Source organism: Anas platyrhynchos, chromosome 7, assembly GCF_047663525.1.
Source record: "Anas platyrhynchos isolate ZD024472 breed Pekin duck chromosome 7, IASCAAS_PekinDuck_T2T, whole genome shotgun sequence".
NCBI lineage: Eukaryota > Metazoa > Chordata > Aves > Anseriformes > Anatidae > Anas > Anas platyrhynchos.
The window spans coordinates 14,433,125-14,442,688 of NC_092593.1; the positions used below are offsets into that span (position 1 = coordinate 14,433,125).

The 9,564-nt window shown below is 43.1% G+C and overlaps 1 long non-coding RNA gene across 3 annotated transcripts in view; it reads right to left on the bottom strand.

The window, feature by feature from the left end:
* Positions 1-8,759, bottom strand: part of LOC106016415 (uncharacterized) — a 41,718-nt gene extending 32,959 nt beyond the window's left edge. For 2 of the 3 annotated variants that reach the window (XR_011810573.1, XR_001189132.5), the window contains exons 1-2: positions 8,523-8,626; positions 7,591-7,697 (exon numbers count right to left, since the gene is read on the bottom strand). This is a non-coding gene — a long non-coding RNA (uncharacterized lncRNA). Of the gene's footprint in view, positions 1-7,590; positions 7,698-8,522 lie in introns of all 3 variants that reach the window. The other variant, XR_011810574.1, reaches the window with a different exon arrangement.
* Between the last annotated feature and the right edge of the window lie 805 nt (positions 8,760-9,564).

The following is a 9,564-nucleotide window of genomic DNA, read 5'->3' on the forward strand; positions in this document are numbered from 1 at the left end:
ATGAGGTTTAAAAAAAAGCCTGTAAAGACAGCAGGAGCCTTCCTTGTCTCAAATGCCTGACCAAAGCCCACTGAACCAGCAGGTTATCTGAATATGGATGGTTTGCTCATTCTGAGCACGAGGATTTTTTGCTGAAGTTGGTTACGAAGCATGCAGGAAGCGTTAGAATAACTGGGGCTAAAAGATGAGTCTCCCCTTCTTCTCCTTCATTTCAGCTACACAATTCCAGGCCTTAGTAAATTTCTTTCAGCTCTACAGCTGAAACACACAAGAGATGTCTCTCAGCAGCCATAGATGCATATAGCTCCCAGAATATGCCAAAACAAGATCTATGTAGGATCTGTTAGAGCAATAAACCTTTCCCAGTCTGGGAACACCACATCCTAACTGACATGTCACACAGACAGTACATCCTTAATTAAACCCCTTATAATTAACCGGGCTTCTCATGCCACTCCTGGCACCTGAGCCAGCATCTCCACAAGGTGCCACACTAAGATGCATGGATTCACCAGCCTGCTTCAGAAACCCCAGCCCAGCACAGCCTGACCTCAATTCCCACCCACACTCAGAGGAAAGGCAATTAAGCCAACCACATCCAGAGCAATCCCCAAAAGAGACAAAGGGATAGTGTTCAACGTCCCTTCTTCCCCTAAAATACTGCTTCTAGTGCAACCTTCTGCTTTCCTGCATCTTTCAGCACCCCTACAGCAGCAGAGTGGGGCTCCTGCTGAGAATGGGGATGCAGGTCCTGGTGTGGTGCTGATGATGAGACAACACCTCCCTTTCCTGGGTCAAGGCAGGGTGCTGGGATTCCCCCAACTCCACTATCCCTCCTGGTTTTGTATACCTGTGAATGCTCCATGTTGTTTTGCTATACTGGAAGGACTGAGGAGAATCACTCCCACCAGTTAAGAGTGGTGCAGAAAGTCACATCGCAGCATGGAGATGTTTACTCCATAAGTTATTACAGAAAATATCTGCTGTTGGAGGGAAAACACTAAATGGCCAAGAGAAAGCACTGCATCCGAAACTGACTGCATTAAGCTTGAAACCCAGAGACCCAAGTCCTCAACTGGTGTAAACTAGCAAGTTCCAGTTACATCACCCGTATATCTAACCAAATTCAGTATATTCCCTGAGACTGCATCATGCTTGGCAACAGCCTGCTATTCTATATGTGCTCTCAACTAGCACGACCCACGTTCAAAGGATGAGATTTCCAGCCAGATCATTGTCTGAAGGTTGGGATTTGGAGGTGGCTCAGCAAGTGAAACATACCACATGACTTCAGATCACAGCAGTGGTCAGAAGCAGAGCCATGCACTCTGGCTGTGCCTGAGGAAATCCAGAGCAAACAGAGCAAGTGGGCCAGACCTTGCTGAGATCAGCAAAGTGAGGCTGCAGCTCTGTCTCTTACAGCGCACTTAATACATGGCCATCTGGGTACTTCATGAAAGGAGAGAGGGAGGGGAGAGAGACTGCTTAGCTGCTTTTGCTTGAGCCAAGATCTTCCACTCTTTACCTCCTTCCCCAAATTTAAAACCTTAACATAGCTGGTGCTATCAAATAGCTAGTTCTACTGAAGAGATGTTGGACAGTTGCATCTCAGATTCACAATGTGATCTAAAAACTGTTCAAGCTCCTAATCTTACCAGGGCACACAGATTTCTATTAGAAGCCTAAATAGCATTGTGAAGTTTATTTCAAATTATCTATTTTGAGACCTGTTGAGCCAAATATAGAACTAAATATCCCTTTCAGCCTGTGTTCAGATGGTTTCTCTCTCAGTTGTGGTGGAGCTATTTAGTTTCGATGGGGCATAGAGGGAAATTCAAGCAGTGGCTCTGATCTTGCCACATCTGGGATTCCTGCACAAAGTCCTCACGTGCAGCAAACTCTGTTTGGATTTCCACTGGAAGCATAAAGTCATCCAGGTGCTACAAAAAACAAATTGAGCAACAAGCCTGCCACACCTCCCACTGCCCATCTGCCAGCTTTCACAGACAACAAATTTGCTTGGGACAACAAAGATAGCTCAGGAAGCAATCAAATGAGCCTCCTTCAGCCTTTGGGTTCAAATCACCATAATTCTGTAAATGTACGGACTGAGTTCAGGCAGGGTGTGGTCTGAAAGCAACTGAGATTCAGCTTCAATGTTTTTATAAATTATCTGGATACAGGATTCAAATGCATACTAAGTAAGCTTGCATATGACACTAAATTGGGAGGACCTGTTGACTCACTCAAGGGTGGAGAGGCCTTGCAGAGAGATCTGGACAAACTAAAGGGCTGGGCAATCACCAACCATATGAAACTTAACAAGAGCAGATTCTGCACCTGGGACAGAGCCATCACAGAAATGCATAGGCTGGAGGAGGATAGGAACATAAGTCATCAGTGTGCCCTGGCAGCCAGAAGGGTCAGCCATACACTGGGATGCCTCAGGCACAGCACAGCTAGCAGGTCGAGGGAAGGGATTGTCCTGCTCTGGCTGGTCCTATGGCCTCACCTCAAGGACTGTGTGCAGCATTAAGCACCACAATATAAGAACAATATAAAGCTACTAGAGAGTGACCAAAGGAGTGCTACAAAGATGGTGAAGGGTCTAGAGGGGAAGACATAACGATCAGTTGAGGTCCCTTGGTCTGTTCAGCCCAGAGCAGAGCAGGCAGAGGGGAGGCCTCATGGCTCCCTCAGGAGGGGAGCGGAGGGGCAGGCGCTGAGCTCTGCTCTCTGGGGACAGCGACAGGACCTGAGGGAACAGCATGGAGCTGGGACAGGGGAGGGTCAGGCTGGGGGTTAGGGAAAGGCTCTGCACCCTCTGACCTCTGCAGTGGTCAGGCACTGGAACAGGCTCCCCAGGGCAGTGGCCACAGCACGGAGCCTGCCAGAGTTCAAGAAGCATTTGGACAACACTCTCAGACACATGGTTTGATTTTTGGGTGGTCCTGTGTGGAACCAGGAGTGGGACTTGATGATGTGCGTGGGTCCCTCCCAAATCAGGGCATTCCATGATTCTATGACTCAATGGACACATCAGGACAAAATTCACTTCCTGCAATCCTTAGTGGGAACCATTCCTCAGCTCATATGCAAGAGACAGCCCTGAGTCACTCAGGGGAGCTGACACCCTAATTCTGCTCCCTCTCTTCCTCCACACCAGCAGTTCTAGCAGCTCTTCACACTCTGGCTCAAACTGGTCCCATTCAGTGTCATGGTCACCTCTCCCAGTTTAATTCACATTGGCAAAAAGCAGTGTTACTCCTAATGACAGTTTAGGATTAGGATTTTCTAATAATTTAAATAAAGATCTAACCCAGGTTCTACTCTTCCTGCCCCAGAATTAGAAACATCAGACAACGTGGAGCTGAACAAAGGAAAAGAACACAAAATTCACAGACTGGTTTATTATAAAGAGCTGCTAGAATGTTTTGACAGAACTTTAGAAGTTATTTTAAATACAATAACTAGATAAATCCCTGGTTGTGCTCATTAAGTTTATTGAGCACCAGCCAGGTCACAAACAGTTGGAGCATCAGTCCTCAATTGTTCCTGTTGGCATCAAGCTTCTGCTCAGGTCTGTGTCCTCAGGGACACCTTTGTCTTACTCTGTAGTGGGTTTACCCTGAAGTAAGGAAATCTTGTCCTCATCTGGATTGTTATTGGGTACATCTGTCTGCTGTACCCAATAACAATCTTCTTCCAGCACTACTGTCTTTGTGATGTTTGTAACATAAATTCAGTATTAGTAGGTGTTGTGAAAACAGATGTGAATGAAAACAAAGATGCAAAAAGCACTATGGTTACAGGTACAATGAGAAAACAATACCTGGAGAATCTTCTTCAGTTTTAATGTGGAATAAATTTTGAAGTTTTCATGGACATGCAAGGCTTTGTATAGCCCAGACAAGCAATGCTTTTGGGTTGCACTAGAGCAGATAGAAATGTTTGTACACACTGAGGTGTACCACCCTATCTACAACACCTACTCCATAGAAGATAGATATTACAGAATTCTAAGACTGCAGGCTTTGGATAGACACAGCCTACCCTTCTGATCCCTGACAGTACTTTTTTTGCTGTCATCCCAGAAAAGCCAAATACATCTTTACTGCTAAGATTCCTGAAAGAAGAAAAAAATCCCTTCAGTATATAACAAAATCCTTAATATAGGATGTCAGTATCATGATTACCACTTGACAGACAGGAAAACTGAGGAGAGGTCCATGTTTGAAAGAGGAGGTTTGAGCAGTACAGGCTCCTACTTGCTTGCCTGCGCTACCTGTAGCAAGCCCAGCTGTCCTTGCCTGAGGGCACAATAAGCTGCTGTGTGTACCTAGGTGGATGGGAACACGCATGCCCTGGAAGATGCCTAAGGCATGGCTTACCAGATAGATGTACAGCAATGAGGATGGCCTCAAGGCAGACATTGCAAAGCAGATAGCCCATAGATATCTGACAGGCCAGTTCTGAGCTAAGAGATGGACTTCAGCCTCCTGGTTCTGTTCTGACTGTATCCTTCTGTCTTACATTTCACAGGCAATTAAAATATCCCCCCCAGCTAACTTAAAGCAATTGTCTTTTTAAGATACTGATATTCACTCTGAAGATAATGGTTCTTTATCAGCTAAGAGGTGGATCAGAGTATCCAGTACCTGTGGTAGCCATATTTTCAACCAACTGAATGACAGAGAACAAAGCAAGGGATGGTTGCTAAGAGCATCTCATCCTCTGTACAACCAAGTCTCATAATGGGTGTATCATGGAAGAGAACTTAAAGAAAAGACTATGCTGTACCATGTTATGATGCATTTTTAAGTGGGATAAGAAAGTTTTTATTTGTTGTTTTCTAATGACATCATGCCTAACATTGTGGAGTGTGCTACAGTACACGGTGACAAAAACTGGGCCATTTACAGTATAGAGTTCTCCAAGTGCTTCACACCATTTTAGCCCATAGACTGCAAAGATGTGAAGAGAAATTAAAGAGCTCTGATTGACATACAATACATACCATTACCCACATGCAAAATCTAAAGTCCTATTATGTAAAGATTCATTGAAGCTTCTTCAAGCAGCATCCAGTGCTGGGTTTGAAGAAGATTGAGGTTTTCTATATAAGACAAAGATGGAGGAAACCCATGACAACTGTAATCTGCTCTCACATTGCTGTGCTGTAGAATGGGTTTACCCATGCACCGTGAAGATGGTACTCATACCTGTCATGAGCAGGCTGGGATAAACAGAATCATCTGCCTGCCTCTGAGCTCACAAGGATCGTACTCCATTGGGCGTTTTAACATCTGTTGGTATTGAAACTGCTAAAAACTGTCACCATATGAACCACTTCAGAAAGACTAGGTATCGAAATGCCAGCTAGCAGGAACAAAGACATCTGTAAAAGGTAGAGTTTGATGTTTAAACAGCAGAAGGCTTTCTAGATATTCTAGATATTTCTAGATATTCTGAAAGAAATTCTGCTGGTGGAAGAGAGTCAAATAACATACTCATTTCAGCTCCAAGCAATGCTCTTTACGTAAGTCCCTGCTGGATAAGCTACAAGGAATTGCTCATAATTGACTATGGGTTTGCTCTGGAGGCATTGAAGGCACAAGAGAAATCAAACTTTACCAGATTTCAGTCCTACCTGTGTTAATGCATGGAACAAGGACTCCAGTGCTACTAAGAAACTAATACTATTGAGAAACAGACATTTCATGCAAGTTGCCAGTCCTATTTCCTCGATATAAAGTGCTAGAAATGTGTGCATAACACAGATGTCAAACGTGCTACAGGGCTTGAAAGTTCATCTGGTGTCAACAACACTCATTCCTTGGATGTGTTTTCTCCTTGGATGAATCATCCTGGACACAAAGTCCTAATTATCCACCCCAAATCAGATAATGGTCTTCACCTGGCTGCAACAATGTACTAGCTCTTTCCCACATTGAACTCATCAAATTACCAGTGATTCACTCACTACTGTATCTGGTGCAAGTCCAAGTGTAGAGGTTACTCTGAATCAATTCAGTGTTCAAGAAAATTAAAGAAAATTACTCCTGAATTGGAAGGACAGTTATCACAATAGTATTCACTTAATTAGGACAAAAACAGTTAAATTTTACTGCAAGAAGTTAGTCTTCTTGCTCCTACACATCTACATTACCAGCTTGACCTTCACTATTTCATCCACAAAGATGCCAGCTTTTATATTACTTTGGGTGAATTTCAGAAGGTTGGGTTAAACAATCCAAAAAAATTGGAAAGCCCGGACAAGCTCTTTGACCTTCTTATGTCTGCAAGACCTGATACTAAGTACTCAGTCATTTACATTTCCAGCCAAAAGCAAAAGCACACAGACCTATACAGACAAAAAACAAATGTGGAAGAGGGACTGCAATGGTTACTGGAATTGGTTACGGCCAGCCACCACCATTACTTGTGACAATCAAAGTGGGATTTGCACACTGAAATACATGGGTGTGACTGCTGCCCATGTCAAAGGGCTTTTCCAGTTGGTTTTTGCCCCAGCTTTCTTTTCCAAGCCAACTCCTTCTTTTTCGGAAATTGCTCACAACTTTCTTCAAGGATTCCTTTGGGAGGTGAAGTTTTCTAGGCTAAGATTCAACCCAAAAGGTTTTAATTTTAGCCAAATTGATTTGACCATTTTTGAGCAGTGAAGGAATGGAAGAAAATACTTTTCCCATATGTTCCAGTCAGTGGAATATGCTTGCAGAGAAAAAAAGAATCCTTGAGGAGACCGAGGGGGAGAGGGGCTAAATATCTCTAAAGGATAAAAATATTCCCAGACACAACACCACCATGAGCTAAGCCCCAACCTTACGTCAAAGAACACAGCAGCAATGGCATTTGCATTTACACCAGCTGAGTATCTGGCCCATAGGAATAGAGAAGAAAGCTTTCTATTAAAATTTTGGATAGAACTCATCAGAATCTAAACAACATGGAAAAAAGCTTTCTATGTTAACTCCCTTCTTGTTATTTTTTCAAGATCAAGAGATAGCACAATCCTATGCATGAAGAAGCATTGCTGCAAGCCCTGCCTAAACACAATGAATCCCCACAGCAAGACACCTCTGCTCAGACCTTCAGCAACAGTCAGAAACTCCCCAAAGGATCTGAGCTAATTAGCCATGAGGGCTCATTAATGGCTGTGTGTTCCCACATGATACTTTTGGCACCTCAGCTGGTCAACCTCTCAGTCAGACCAAGCTTCCTCCATCTCCACCTGTGGAGGCTGCATTGGCTCTTAGCTGTATTGAAAAAACATGAAGTCCAGGAAGAAAATGAATAAAGTCAGTGGCAAACAATTTTCACAACTAGAGTTGCCCAAGCCTTAGCACTTCCAGTACCTGGAGAAGATGAATCTCAAAACTGAGGGTTTCTACTTCTGACCATGGAAACTCAAGGATCTATACTGACAGATAACATGCTCCACAGTGCTGCTTAAGGCAGAGCTCACAAAGCTTGACACATCCCACGGCAAAGAGATCTAGGTCTCACAAGAGACCAACTTCAGAGTGTAAAGCCTAGAAATTCAAAAACATAGTAGATTTCTTAACTTACTCTCAATAGAGCTTTCAGGGTTTCCCAGATTCTTAGTTTCTCTTGTCAGGCTCAAGACACTCCAGTTTCTTCAGCATCCATGATGTTTTCATTATGTTACCTAGAAGCTGTGTACAAAAAAGCCCCAGAGTCACGAGCAGCATGCTCATTTTCATTTAATAATATCGTTATTACTATTAAATAGCTACACTATAGCTATGTGCAGAAGATCTCAAGAAGATTGCTAGGCATTTTCTGAAAGCCTAAATTGTCTGCCTCAAACAGCGTACAATATATAAAGGTGAACATCAAATAAAGAATGAATTAGGCAATAATATAAACAGAGCTACATAATTTTATATCATTTTGCAGTTTAAAAAACTATATTCATGCTAGCTATTACTTGTGAATTAACTCCTTCAGTACCTCCACTCAGCTATTTCTAATGGCTTGAGCGGGTCCAAAGAAGGGCGACGAAGCTGGTGAGGGGCCTGGAGAGCAAGTCCTATGAGGAGCGGCTGAGGGAGCTGGGCTTGTTCAGCCTAGAGAAGAGGAGGCTCAGGGGTGACCTTATTGCTCTGTATAAGTACATTAAAGGAGGCTGTAGAGAGGTGGGGGTTGGCCTGTTCTCCCATGTGCCTGGTGACAGGACGAGGGGGAATGGGCTAAAGTTACGCCAGGGGAGTTTTAGGTTAGATGTTAGGAAGAATTTCTTTACTGAAAGGGTTGTGAGGCACTGGAACGGGCTGCCCAGGGAGGTGGTGGAGTCACCATCCCTGGAAGTCTTCAAAAGACGTTTAGATGTAGAGCTTAAGGATATGGTTTAGTGGGGACTGTTAGTGTTAGGTTAGAGGTTGGACTCGATGATCTTGAGGTCTCTTCCAACCTAGAAATTCTGTGATTCTGTGATAATCTGCTGGTTCTTAATCTTTGTATTTAATACAGACACAAACCTTGGAGGGAAAACAATCCTTTTCACATTCTACTTCTTACACTCTCCTTTGAGCACCTGCCAAAGAGTTCTAGTGGACACAGGCCCCTTATAAGTGCTTCAGTACAGGTGGAGGACACTGAGAATGATTGGTAAGCATTTGATAGGACACAGGTGAGTTGGGAAGACAGAGAGACAAGACAAGACAAGACAAGACAAGACAAGAAAGAAAAAAAGCAGCAAACAAGTTGTGAAAAGCAATCCTGTGACCCTCACACTTAGTGCAGATATAGAGACAGGAGCAATAACAGGAAAGAAATGCAAATGGACATAACACCAACACTCTAAATCAGCAGATTTTTCTAGCAGTGATCCAGCTTCCATATCTTTAGCAGTTGTAGTCTGTGGAAGGTTAAATTAGAAAAGGAAAGATATCAGGAGACTGAAAAGGACCAGGAAGATGAGAAATTACAAAAGTAGAAGGGAGGGCACTTTGAAAATAATAAAAACCTCATTGGGAAAAAGCTGTGAGTTTTGTTAGAGATTATTTGTGTGTAGCAGGAAAGACAAAAGTATCACATAAGCTGAGAAGTAGTTTTTTAGTAGTCAAGAAGATGGTAGAAAACCAATAGGTTGGTACTTTAATTCCCAGGAAATCTTAGCTGTAGGTCAAGGATGATGAATAACCTATTTATATTCCACACCACAGACCCCTAGAGACATGAGAGTCTGTAGGAAGAGGAGGTTAGTCTATATTCCAAATATTTCTCTGATGGAACTATATCTCCTAGGAGAAACTAATGATGACAGGTTACCAAAACAAACAAACAAAAACCCCTCTTGCTAGGACAGTTTAGCCTGAGTGATATAACCTAACCAAACAAAAGGATTTTTTTACTGTCTTGCTTTTTACACAGTAACATTTGCTAGCACAACTCCATTCGATTTGAACATTTTACCCTTCTGTCAAATCCCTATTGTTTGTTCACTACATAGGTAGGTTCTTGCAAAATATACCTGTCCCAGGTCCTAACCCTGCAACAAGATCAGCAAAGTGACATTCT